The sequence below is a fragment of the Manacus vitellinus genome, unplaced genomic scaffold (genome assembly GCF_001715985.3).
Source record: "Manacus vitellinus isolate BGI_N305 unplaced genomic scaffold, ASM171598v3 scaffold_0_pilon, whole genome shotgun sequence".
Taxonomy (NCBI): domain Eukaryota; kingdom Metazoa; phylum Chordata; class Aves; order Passeriformes; family Pipridae; genus Manacus; species Manacus vitellinus.
In genome coordinates this window covers 54845474-54859931 of record NW_021938789.1, presented here as the reverse complement: position 1 = coordinate 54859931, position 14458 = coordinate 54845474, and positions in this window count along the sequence as shown.

Sequence of the window (14458 nt, the reverse complement as noted above, 5' to 3'; positions counted from 1 at the left end):
GGTTAATTCTCCCCATCTATTCCACTCTGGCGAGACCCCACCTGGAGTGCTGCATCCAGCTCTGGGGCCCCCCGCATAAGAAGGACATGGCACTGCTGGAGCAAGTCCAGAGGAGGCCACGAAGTTGATAAGAGGACTGGGGCACCTCCCCTCTGAAAACAGGCTGAGAAAGCTGGGACTGTTCAGGCTAGAGAAGGGAAGGTTGAGTGCAGACCTTATAACAAGCTTCCAGTATCTGAAGAGGGCCTATAGGGAAGCCAGAGAGGGACTCTTCATCAGGAACTGTAGTAATAGGACAAGGGGAATGGGTTCAAGCTCAAAGAGGGGAAATTTAGGTTAGATATGAGAAAGAAATGCTTTATTTTGAGGATGGTGAGACACTGGAACCGGTCACCCAAAGAACCTGTGAATGCCCCAACCCTGGCAGTGTTCAAAGCCAGGTTAGATAAGGCCTTGAGCAACCTGGTCTAGTGGGAGGTGTCTCTGCCCATGGCAGGGGTGTTGGGACTAGATGATCTTTAAGGTCCATTCCAACCACTCAACATTCTATGATTCCATGTCTGAAACATAATCCACAGTATGTGGGGTTTGTGGGTTTAGCTAGGTTTGTTTTGGCTTGGGGTTGTTTCCCCCCCCCCCTCAGCAGATGGCATTGTAAGAATATTTTTTAACTCCATCCACTTGCAGGAAAGAAGATGGAAATAAAACAGAGATGGTAAAAGAAGGCTTAATTAAAAATGGATTTAAAGAAGCCACAGTCATTTAATACTTCTAATGTACTGCTTTTCTTGTATGCCACTCTTAGTTGTAAGAAGCCACAAACATTTTTATTGCAATTGCATGATCAAATTTTGCTTGGCATTGTAAACAGGCTTTAGAAGGTTTTGATGCACAAAATGTGACATGAAAGGATGCTCTCCAAACTTGTAAGGCTTTTTTTTACCGTGGCTGTGCAACATACCTGGGAGGGAGAGCTACAGAGCTCTAAGAAGCACTAGCAATAAATAAGATGCTATGAATTACTTCTTAGCTTAAATGAGCAAAGTTAGATGCAGAAAAGAGTGGCAAAGACAGGAAGAACAAACCCCCTGATTTTTACTTTCAGCTGACAATAATAAGACCAGGGAGGGCAGTGATTTGAGCCAAGATCTGCTTATTCAATCAGTTACTATTATACACAGAAGTTACAAGCCAGGCTGAGTCTAGTGATCTACCAGCTCTTTTTCTAACAGAAGCTCAGGTTTGCCAGAAAGGAATTGAAAATGAATGCAAATTCCAGGACCTCTGTAGACAAGAGGAATAGAAACTGAAAGAAGTGAAAGTAAAGCCCTAAGAGCATCTGAGAGAAGACACAGAAAGCTAGTAAGGCAGCATGGGGATGTTTGAGACAAGGAAGGCGAGATAAAAATACCAGCAAGGGGCTGGAGGGGAAGCTCAAACTTCTCACCAGAGGATGGGAAAGGTCATCTAACAAGACTGAACTATAAACAGTTGCTGCCACTGACTCAGCTACCATATTCACTTAAGGAACTCAGGCTAGCAGAGTCCTGCATGTGAGACATGCTTCTTCTGTAGAGAAAAGTAATTTGGCAAGATGCTTTTGAGACCTATCATACTACTGTCCAGTTACAGAGTTTCTTAGGAATATTCTATTTTTCCTCAGCCTATTTGCCAGTGTTAGGGACAGAACTATCCTCTAACATGTTCAGATAGACAGAACTATCTGTCTTCCCACATATTTCAGCCTTTTGTCAATGTGATTCTAAAGGCTGGTGAGGAGGAGGGCAAATGCCTTTTATCATGTCTGTTAGACTCAAGAACACCTATATACACAAGGACATCCAGTATGTGACAGGATGTAAATGTGGTTCTGATAAGTGCACAGAAAATTACAGTATTAAACTCATCTAGCTATCAGTGTCCTAAAAGCCTGCTCTTTTTGCAACCAGCTCCTGAAGCTGATTGAGCGATGGTGACCCACAGAGCTTTTTTTCCCCAAGTGCTGCTGCACAAGAATGAATCCATTTCCAAAAAGGTTTACTTCTTGCTGAAGAAATCTACCCCGCACACAACACAATTTCTAAGGCTCAAGGAGAAATGCATCCACCCAAAGGCACCTGAAACACCTCAGCATTAAAATAAACGCTCCATCAAGATAAGAATGACCAAATTATAACTCGCGAGTTATTACAGATGTTCTAATTAGAGCTTTTACAGATGTTCTAATTAGAGCTTTTACAGATGTTCTAATTAGAGCTTTTACAGATGTTCTAATTAGCAAGCAGCTTTATTAACGCTTCCAGCCACCGCTTCCACCACGTGCAGCAGCTCCAGCCACGAGTTTCTCCCCTCGCTGCCCATACACTGAATCAGCCCAGGAAGCTGACTCAACCTAAAAAATTTTGACGATAAAAAAAAAAAAAATAATCTAATTTTATCTTTAAACCAAGGTCGGTTTCGTGACCCAGTTCACAGCCTGCTTTAGTGCCAACACCTGGGCCAGCAACCCTGGGGAGAGGAGGGAGAGGAGACCGGTTTTCCCCAGCCCGGCGCGCGCCCTTTCCCGGTTCGCCACGCGCCTCCCCCCATCCGCACTCCGGCACGGGCACCGCGGCGGGGCAGGCCGGCGGACAGGCACCCGGGCAGCGGCCGCCCTCGCCTCGACCGTAGCAGCAGCACCGCAGCCCGCGAATGCGCGCTGCCCGCCCCGCGGCCCCCCCGCAACGGGCAAACCCGCCGGAGCCGCCGCCGGGAGCACGCCCACCGCCCCCCGCCCGGCCATGGCACTTACCGGCCCCTCCGCTCTCTGTCGCCGCCGCTCCTCGGCCCCGCACTTCAATCTCGCCGCGGCGCCGCTCTCCCGCGTCGCTCCCGGGTATGCGCCGGTGCCAGTCCGTCCCGCAATCCCGCCGCGCCGCTCCCCCCCGGGCCGCGGTGGTTTTGTCCCGCCGGCCACCACCTGCGGCGCACCATCCTAAGCGCGCGGGGGGTGGGGTGTGTGAGGCGTGTGTGGGGGCGAGAGTGGCGGGCGGGAAGCGCTCCGGGGCGCTGGGCAGCGGCGGGATGTGGCGCCGGGATCGGGCCCTCTGCGCGGCTCAGAAGCAGCCGGGTGGGCCGAGGCGAGCGGCGCGTCTCATGTCCTCCTCACCCGCCAGCCCCGCAGTGGTACAGCCGGGGAACCTCTCCTTCCCTGCACCCAGCAGGTCCCAGCGAGGGGCGGGAGCTGCGTGTGCCGCCGCTGTCTTCAGCGGTTCAGCCCGGATCCAACACCCCGTCCCCGCGGTGCGATCCAGCGGGAAACGTTTTTAAGGTTTTTGTTTGTTTGTTTGTTTTTCTGACAGGTAATTTTTTATTTTTTTTTTCAATGAGGTAACAGCCGTGGGGCGGGAGAATGGACATTCCACGGTCGCACCAGCCGGCTGCGCTGCCACAAGGAGAAATTGTTGGACTGTGCCCTCAGTACGAGCGTGGCTGAGTACACAGTAATGGTGTATATTCTGAAATACAATGATACAAAAAGAGTTTATCCTCATACCCTGTCGCTCCTCCTCGGAAATTCTCCAACAGACATGAAGAAATATGTAAAATGCTTGTAAATCAGTTCGGGGAGCTTGTCAGAACAGTAAGCAAGTGTGTACCAAATTCAATTTTATTTTTTTTTTCCCCAACTAAAATGCTTACTTCAGGCTAGGAACTCAAAAGCAGCATGGGCAGAAGGTCGAGGGGAGGTGATTCTGCCCCTTTACTCTGCTCTGGTGAGCCCCTACCTGGAGCACTGCATCCAGCTCCAGGGCCCCCAGTATAGGAGGGATATGAACCTGTTGGAGCGAGTCCAGAGGAGACCACAAGGATAACCAGTGGGCTGGAGCACTTCTCCCATGGGACAGGCTGAGAGAGCTGGGATTGTTCAGCATGGAGCAGAAAAGGGTCTGGAGAGGCCTTAGAGCACCTTCCAGTACCTAAAGGGGCTACAAGAAAGATGGAGAGAAACTTTTTACAAGGACCTGTAGTGACAGGACAAGGGGACATGGCTTTAAATGGAAAAAGAGTAGGTCTATATTAGATATCAGGAAGAAGTTCTTTACTGTGAGAGTCGCGAGGCACTGACACAGGTTTTCCAGAGAATTTTTGAATGCCCCATCCCTGGAAGTGTTCAAGGCCAGGTTGATGGGGCTTTGAGGAACCTGATCTAGTGAAAGGTGTCCCTGCCCATGGCAAAGGGGTTGGGGCTAGATGATCTTTAAGGTCTCTTCCAACCCAAACCGTTCTATGATTCTATGAGTCAGCTGTCCTGGCCACGCTCCTCCCAGCTTTTCGTGCACTTCCTCACTGGCAGAGCATGAGACACTGAAAAGTCCTTGACTAAGGGTAAGCACTACTTAGCAACAACCAAAACATCAGTATATGTCTCAACATTTTTCTCATACTGTATCCAAAACAGAGCACTGTACCAGCTACTTAGAAAAAATGAACTCTGTGCCAGCCAAAACCAGGACACCATGGCACGGGGCTGGGAACTAGATGAGCTTCAAGGTCACTTCCAACCCTAACTATTCTATGATTCTGTGGTTCTGTGATCATTGCTCAAACACATGGTCAAGCCAAATCGTTTAGGGGGAATTAATAAATAAATACTTCAAGCTAGCTAGCATGAGTATTAATAGTGTTGATAAAGCCTGATCCTTAAGGGTACATAGTTAAAAAATAAAATAAAGGGGTGATCTGGTTAGAAAAAAATACTTTTAATTGCCTATTTGCTTAGTAGTCCATGGTGAGATTTTTGTCTGAAATTATCTTTTTTTGCTCAAATAGAATACGAGGTGCATTTTAACTGACCTTATCTGTGCATGTTAAGTAGAAGTTAGCATGTGAACAGTCCTTTTGAAGACATGGGTTAAAAAACAATCCAGTGTAAGTTATTTATCCCTGTCTGGTTGTAGGTTTCCAAAGTTACAGTATAGCACACATTTAAGCTTATAGGGCTTCTGTGTGCCTGCCTTCATGCTGGGCAGTGAAGCACTCTGAGAGAACAGACACAGCTGGCAGCCAAGCAGTCCCCTACAGTATTTTTCAGAGAGATCAGGTCTTCAAACCTTTTTGTTGTGCATTTGCTGTGTGGACACTGGTAAAAGAGAGGAAGAAGGTGGGAAAGGGAAAATAGATGAAGAGGAGATGACAGATTTTGGTTCTAGTGTATTGCCAGGCCAGATCCTTGTCGAACTCCAGCCTGAAAGTACAACTCCCAAACCCGTTGTACCGAATCTGAACGGCCTGCTCAAAGTTTTAGTTTAATCTTTCCGTGGTAAAATTGGTTCCCCATCAGACGTGTGCATGTCACAGTTACTTGGCTTTGGAGTCTTCTGTGAATGTTTACAATTTCTTATCCAGGTTGTCTTCATACTGACATCTACAAAACAGTTATGCCCCTCATGCATATTTTAAAAATACATATACAATATAGTTGAACAGTAAGTAAGAGATTCTGTTATCAGCTGAAAGTAAAAAATGAACTTTTCCTGACATTAGGGGTAGCAGAAATGCTTCAGTCCAACACTTAATTAATGAAGTTGGCAGGAAGATTTCTGTTTTCATTAGTGGGTCATGGATCAGGCTTAAATATAGAGGGATAAGAGCATAGAATCCTAGAATATCTCGAGTTGGAAGGGATCTATGAGGATAATCAAGTTCAACTCTGTGCTTCTTGCAGGACTACCTGAAGCTAAACTATGTGACTGAGAGCATTGTCCAGGAATTCCTTGAACTCTGACAGGTTTGGTGCTGTGACCCCTTCCAGTGACTGAGTACCTTCTCAGTGAAGATCCTTTTCCTAATGTGGAATCTGAACTTCCTTGGTGCATCTTTAGACTTCTTCAACATAAACCATTCTATTTATGGATCTCTCTGTGTAGACAACCTTGGTTTTAATTCTGCTGCTGAAGGATAGACCTGGATTTTACGTGTCCATTGTGCAGAATAACAGTGTAGTTATAGCAGAATGTAGAAATGGTTGCATTATTCCTGCATGCTATTTATAGCTGACTACATCTCTGTGCTCTGTGCATGAGCCAAAGGTCATACACTCCCAGGATCTGCATTCCTTCAATACATCTCAGGGAACTACAGAAATGCAGTCTGCTTGAGTTTGAAATTACCATTCTTCAAAAATGTAGTAATCACGTAGCATTTTGCCTTCTGGACAGTTCTGGTCAAGGCTAGAACCCCAGCCTGATGTTTTAACTGCTCTCCTTCCACACAGATTTTATACCACATCAGATTCGAGGTGCTTAACATTCAGGGCAACACCTAAAAAAAGATGGGCTGATGGCACAGTCAGCAGCTTAATATCTCAGCACACTAGAGCAAGAAAGAGAAGGGCTGGTTTGAGTTTATGGGACAAATTCCTCTGGGAGCAACTAATTAGCACTGTCCTACATAGAATGAAAAAGGTGGGATAAAAGGGACATGGTGGTCACATTTCTTAGTTTTCTACCAGAAGGATTTTTGATGCTGCTGCAGGAGGTGTATTCTCAGATTCTGGCCAGAATATTCCATTGCAGTCCTTAATTCGGGAAAGAAAATTTTCCTTGGTTGGAGTTTTTTAGACAAATAGTTACCATTAAGTACAACAGGAAGGCTAAAAATCATGTTGTGGTAAAAACTGTTCCTTCTACCCTTGAGTAAGACTTCTTCATAAAATGTCTTGAAGATGGTGCTCTGAGGTCATGGGTTTGTGTAGTCAAGAAATATTGAAAGTTGAGGCAAGAAGGCATTTGTGGTTAATTGAGGCATTCAAAAGGTTTCAGAACTCATGAATTGTTGTATTCTGAGCATATCTGACCTTAGAGCATCAGAAATACTCAATCCTAGTTTCCCACAATTTTGTGTCCTCTGTGTTTACATCACCTATACTTCTGTCTTGCTACAACAGGACAGATAACTTCAGTGCTCAACAGAGACAGTAACTTGGGTCTTTCTCCTTGAATCAGATATTGATCTTCATGATGCTTATAGAATTTTATGATCTCAGGGACTTCTATTCCTCTTTCATATTTGTTCACAATCAGCAGATTGATTCCAAATGTGTATGAGAGAGAAGAGTAGAAACCAACAGATAAGCAGACATCATACACAGTCCTTTTTGTTTTGGTTTTTTCTTTTTTGGTGCAAACTAGGCTAAAAGTGGTAGTCTTAACATTAAAGATAAATCAGGAATTTGTCTTTATGCGTTTATATTTATAATGTCATTCACTCTTAAGTTTTGTCTGCGAAGTGGGAAGATGTAAGTCTATCTGACCTTCAATTAATTCAAAGCCAGATTTGTTCTGTGAGGCACTGATGATTAGAAGAGAATGGCAGACCACAGGGAGAAGTTTATGAGGTAGCTGGTACACATGCAGAGAAACATTACATGCATCAACACAGGATTCTAGTACAGCTATGGAGTTAAATGAGGGGTCTGGAGTGCTCTGTGATATAAAAGTAGGCCCTGAGGCAAAAAAAAAAAAAAAGAAAAAAAGATAGGAAGGAAGGTGGCAGAGCCATATCTATTTAAAGATAAAATGTGAGTAATTGGGTTTCAGTTGGAGGATATCACTGCAGGTAATGTAAACAGTTAGTTACATTGTACCCAAAACCTACTCTTTTCACAGTTTCTTTATGCTGCCATAGCCTTGTACTGGGTTTGTGTGGCAAGGTTTTGGCAGAGGGGGGCTGTAGGGATGGCTCCTGTGACGGGCTGCCAGAAGGTTCTCACATGTCCAAAGGAGCAATGCCATAATCATGTTTGCAGAAGTAAATGTGTGACTGCAGCTAGAAAAGGAGAGGAGTCTGGCAGCAGGATTTGCAGAAAAAAAATATTTCCTGTAGCTTGGAATGAGTAAACAGTAGCATATATTAGAGCAGTGGTTTAAATCAGTCATCATGAAAATTAATCAAACCACTGAACAGAAAACTTTGATTTAAATGATTGCTTATAATCTTAAATTGCAGTTGTATTGTTTCTTAAAGACTGATTTTTCACTGATTGTTAACCATTAAAATGTGCTGATTATAATCTTTATGCATAATTTAGCATTTCTTTTTGCTAACAAAGGGGGCATACTATAGCTACATATGTCTAAGACATTTCAGATTTAAACATAACATTTATATGAATATTAAAAGATGCTGTCTGTTTCATTTCTTTTTTTTTGCTAAGTAATTATTGCACTTCTACTTGTGATTCACATGAGACTCCTAGTGGATAAATACAGAAATTGAAAGAAAACAATGAGGGGAAAAAATCTCTTTATAGTTGCTTTTAGTTAAATAAAATTACTATAAGTGTATGTGTACCTTATTCTTAAGAAGATTGTCTAAGTGTGCTTTGCACTGAGAAAGGTTTTATTAAAAATGGAAGTATACTTCTAGGAATATAATTTAATTGATTTGAGCACTCAGTCTTTCAAACAGGTAGAGATCATCCTGTCATCTCCAGCTCTTTTTTATTTATGGATGGAAATAATGAGAAAAAATCGGCTGGGATAATTCGTTTAAGTGAACTGGCTGAATAAACAGAAATGAAGGGAATACTGCCACCCTGCTTGCAGAAAAAGATACTTGTCAAAAAATGATTCAACACTTCAGCAAACCAAGATTAATCCTTCAGCAGCTTGAACAGAAGGTCCATACGGCTTAATATTTCTACTTTTGTAGTATTAATATTATTTTGTTTTGCAAAGCAAACATGTTTAAAATTAAATTTTAAATCAACCAATCTGATTGATTTTATTTTAGAGACCCAGAGAAGTTACCAGGGAAGAACATTTTTTTGCCTTACATTTAAAATCAAGCACAAAGTCAGGATCTTCTAGAAACCAGGTACTTTTCCCTCATGTGTAAGAAGGCTGTCTATGGTTGGAGGAGCCTGTCTTTTATCAAAGTTATAAAAAAATATCATTCAAATATATAAATCTCTAATATTGCTGCAGAATATTTGTTCTTTGACTTCTGATGTGTTTTGGAATGAGCAGCAGTTTGTAGTATCATTAGCTTTGTTTAAAGTAAGTGCAAGTGAAATGAAATTATATTCATAAATAAAATCAGGATAAATCATATTGCTAAAAAACCCCCAGTGGTAAAGGAAAAAAAAAATACAAAGAGATGGATTTTGTATGAGACAATCTTGCTGAGTGATAAGAATTTTTATCCTTTTTTTGCCATTCCAGCTCTGGCCTGTGCTGTTCTCAGCCCCGGAACAAATGAAAATCTGTGGCATTTGGGGGCAGTGATCTTCCTCACTGTGTGTTGTAGTTCAGCTCGTTGGTCGTTAGATGACAGTAGCTCCCCGGGCATTTTGGGTTTTGGCTTTTCTGACGTGTTCGAGCGTGAGATGAGAGAACAGCAGGGGCTTGGAACCGGTGTCTCGTTAGGGGAACACAGGCAGTAACTCCGTGCATTCTGTCCCCCTCCAAAAAAACCCCAAAACCAAAACAAATCAGCCAAAAACGCAACAGAAAAAGAGATTTTCGACTGAAAAAAAAAAAGACACTCCAAGAGCACGGGACTGAGTAATGTGAAATTTTCTGAGCTTGATCCGACCCCAGCCATTGTACTACAACAACTCTGAGGTGCAAATAAAGCAGCGGGGGATTGTCAGGTTGTTCTCCCATCTATGCTGCTCCTGCCAGCTTTGTACAGGCACAGAAATGCACTGTTTTGTTGGCTCGATGCCATGAGAGGCTCTTTGTATGCTGAGGTGATACATTAGTGGCTCCCTGTGCTGTGGCAAGGTCGAGTTCTATTGCTGATGCGTGAAGTGACAGAATTGCAGGATCTAGTTGTGATTAAGCTTATGAAAAGAATTATAACTTGAGATCACACTGCTTTGCTGAAAATACCATTGTGTTCCTAGAACGTTTTCAATGATATGCCCAATTAACTGAACGATGCATTCATTAATTGAAAAGGAAAAGAACCGAGGGAGGCTGCCACAGTTAACAATGTGCAGTTCCTCCTTAAGTGCAGACCTTTTAAGCCTTTTTTTCCTCTCGGTCTCAAAGCACAGAGCTTCTTTAACAAGTGCTGCTCTATCCATTTTGTAGCTGAGGAAACTGGAACATCAAAATTTGATGATATGTACGTGATCATCCAGGAAGTGTCCGATTTATCTGGAAATGGAACCTGGGTGGGTTCCTGATCTCTATTCTTGTGCCTTAACTGGCAGATTAATTTTCCATTTGCTGCACTCTTTATATGATAATAACGTTGCTTTTTTCCATGAGATACTCTGAGCTAGTGTCCAGATTAGAACAATGGCTATGACAACTGTTTTCTCTTTGACTGAGTACCATAAAAGTGCACAGTGCTTTCAAATAAGCACATGTGTCAACAAAGAATGCAGTGCCTATTCCTTGACTGAAAATGTCTTTTTTCATTTGCATGAAGTTCAGACTTCACAGGATGCTACTCCATGGATTTCCACTGTTATTGTCTGAAGTCAGTGAGGTTGTAGCTATGTAAGTGAAGTTTTCCAAGTAAGCATTTAATAATCAAGTGGACATCAGAGTGTATTTTGTGCTGGCTTTTAGCTCAAGGATATGCATTATTGCTGCTGAGTGGGCCTTCATTGCAGCTATATCTGAGTGTGACTTCCAAGGCTCCTAAAGGAATGTCTTGTTTTCATGCTGTATTTGTCTTGTTCTTTTTTGTAATTTATTTACTTTGGAGAAGAGAACCAGACTTAAGGATCTGTTTCTCAATGAGACCGAGGGGGGGTTTTGGTATTACAGGTGGTTTCAGTAAAGAACATGACAGTTAAGTGAGTAGCCCAAAGTAACTCGGCCTTCCCAAAAATGGTAAACTCTTCTGGCTCTTTGTCTTTTACACCAGTCTAGCTGCTAAATCATATTAGCTCCCAAATGAGATGAAACTTTGAGAACTGGAAGTCACTTTTCATACTGTCTAATTGCCCATCTTCTGTGGGAAAATGGCTGTAAAAATCCTGCCTGGGAATCCTACTGAAATTGCTTTTATAATGCTAAACAAAGTTTTTTGCATCAGTTTTTTTATCTGTTGACATTAACTCACACAGAGGATACATGCCAAAAGTTGAGCACACCTTTCACTGGACCAAAGCAAGAGTGTGTGAGGTGAGGTTGTGTTGATCTGCCCAACAGAAAACAGATGCCTTTTAAGAAAAAGACAACAGTTTCTGCTATTAAAAAAAAAAAAAATAAAAAGAAAGGGAAAGAATTCTCTCAAAGCATCTTTTCTTGTATAAAGATTTTTAAAAGACAAGCATTTCCAGTTACTCAAAATTTTTCTTTCCAATATTGTTCTAGGGGTTTCTTCTCTCCATGATTTTCCCTTTCCCATTCTTTTTGTTCCATTATGGGTAGTCTTGTGAGGACCACGACACTTTTAGGCAGTGAGGAAAGGTTTGTGAGGAAAATCTGTAATTAGACTGATACAGAGTGGTAAAAAATGGCCACACTCTAAGGCACAGGTGTGATTTGAGGTGAGGTTTGTTTGTCCAGTACCTTTTCTGTGTTTGTTACTGTGTCATCTGGAGTAATAATAGAAAAGAAACCCCTGTGAGTTTTATTTTCCATTTGTCTGTCCACTTTATCTGCCCATCCCTGTTTCAATTGTGAAAACATTGGTGAAAACAAAGGGAGTCAAAATACAGAGAAAGTTAAATAGAAAGAGAATGCTAAAACTTTTTTTTTTACTTATTCTCAGGGGTGTTTGTTTGCCTTTGGGAGAGGGAGATGGCTTCTAATAGCAAAACATTACTTAAATAAGGAAATTATACTGCATAAATAAATTGTACATATAAATTTATGTAGGACAAAAGCTGTTAACTGAAAATACACACCCAATTTTAAAGTTGAACTTGCATCTTTGTATCTTTTAAAACATATTATTTGATTTTACATATCAACTTTATAAACAAAATATGTGTCTTTCAGTTTTGTGGCTTACAGTGTAATATTACCTACTGATGTAAAGGTATTTTACCCATATTAAATCCCCATTTGATATTTATCTTTCTTAAAATACAAACTATTTTATGTAAATACTTCTCTAACTAAAAAATTTTCCTGATTTGCTAATAAGGTGAAGCTAAATATATATATACCAAGCTAGTGGATTGGCATAACTGTTGCATAATCAGCTATTCCAGGATAACAGTTCTTGATTGGATAGGCTCTTCCAGACCAAAAAAAAAATGGTTTATTCCAAAATAACAAGTCATTTTACAAAGTAGAATAACTCTTCAATGATTGGATTATTGTATGCTGAAATAAAATACTCACCTGGGGATAGCTGGTTCAACCAAATAATCAAATGTTTTAGTTAGTTTCTCTGGGGTAGCTCAGGTAAGATGTTGGCATCCTGAGGTTTTCAAATTAGGGGAAATTAAGTAAGTTTTGACTGAAACAAGTATTGTATCACTCCTAACCCATAAAGAGAAACAGTGTGAAATTTTGGAAGAACGATGTTTGGGAGATGTTTCTCTATAACAAAATGTTATATTTCTCTATAACAAAATGTTATATTTTACTTGACTTCTTGTAAAGTAACATTCACATTCTGTTCTCTTCAACATTATGGTACTTACTCTGGCAACAAACTCAGCTGAGGTGTTTGGCTGACATTGTTCACTTCTGCTCTTAGTTTAGGCCACTGGAATTCTTAGCATTTCCAAAGGGGTTTCCATTGGCTCTTCCAGATTCCGAGCTCTTCCTGCTGTGATAGCAGACCATCTTCTCACCCAGATATTAGTCCAGTGATCAGGCAGCAGAGTGGTGAAGGAGTGAGACACACAGTGTCTTTTCCTACAGATTAATCACATAATTGTCAAATTACTCAACTTTCCTCCATTGGCACTGGAACTGAGACTGTCTCTATTCCTGCCAAAGAATATTTCCTTATCTTTGACTGTATTTTCCAACTTGTGCAGGCTATCTCTGCCTATTATTTTTCTGACATCATACATTTTGCTGTCAGTAATCCAGCGACACACAAATAATTTGGTTTTTATGTCTGTAATTTATGTTCCAGAGTTGAGTAAATTGCTGCACTTCAGACCCAATCCAAAGTCTAATTAAGTCATTGGAAACATTCCAGTTGACTTCACTAGGCTTTACATCAGGCCCATAAGTAGTACTTGCCTGCCACTGAGTCAGAACTTATAAAAGACAAACAAAGTGGAACATTTTTTACCATTCTTAGCCAGTCATGGTAAGGGAAAATAGCAAAAAAGAATCAGAGTACAGTTTAAATTTCAACTATTTCAGCTGCTAATCCTAAATTGTGCTTCATTCAAGTCAGAGTTTCACAGTGAAAAAACTACTTAAACATCACTTCATTAAAGGATTTAAGAAGAAGTTTCTCTTATTTGTTCTTGATTTTTTCTTATATTTTAATTTCCTATTTAGTGGATTCTACGTCATGCTAACATGAGTGAAGCTCTTGTGATCACTAAATGTTACTTTTATTTTCAAAGCCTCATTCTTATATGTTATAGGGATCAAAGTGCTGCAGCTTACACCAAATGTGTGAATCACTGGATGAACAAGAAAAATTAAAAATATAAGAAAAACAGTATTTATTTTCTCTTCTGCAGAATCCAGGTAGCATTATGATAAACTCTTACTCCTCCTAGTAATGCTAAAAATTTCTCAAACTGTTAAACTTTTCTTAATAGAAATGAACTTGAAATGTTTAAAAGAAAAGCCCCACCACACTGTGACTTTTCCTCAGGGGTGCAGCAGACTCTGGAAGGTAAACAAGCTGTAGCACTGTGCTGTGGGTGCAGGTGGCTAATTAGTGCTCATCCCTATCTTTAATCCCAGGGGAAGGGAGAAAACCTTTTAAATCTCACTGTCAAAAATGGATGTAGTCAAGCTGGAAAGGAAGCCATGACAAGCTGACTGTGTAGAAGCTGTTGTGAACAGTTAATTCAATTAGATCTTTAATGCAAATATCTTTGGTATAAGGTTGCATTTGCATATCTCTCAGCTAGGACTTAAGTCAACATTTTTAGTACCTTCATTGAAATCAAGTTTGTGAAAAATAACTTCAGCATCTACAAGACAACAAAGTACCATTTATGTACTAATGAAAAGGAAGATTAACTGTTTCAGGGTGCAGAGAAGAATCTGTCAGAATCTGAGGAATCTGCCAGAATCCAAAAGTCTGGATTCTCGCAATTCTAAACAGGTCAGATAAGGTCAGATTCACAGATTTAATTAGGTATCTCATTTCCTTTGGGCTTCTTGGTGATATTATTAAGGATCTAGCTTTGCAGATCTTGGTTTTGTGGCTGTTTTTCTCCATAGCATGTCCTCAAAAATAGAAAAAAAGGGGAGGGGAGGAGAAGTGCTTTTAAAGTTAGATCAGCTCTCTGATCTGGTTTGTTATTCAGCTCCACAGACAATCGCATTTGAACAAACAGGGCTGAGCACAGGCA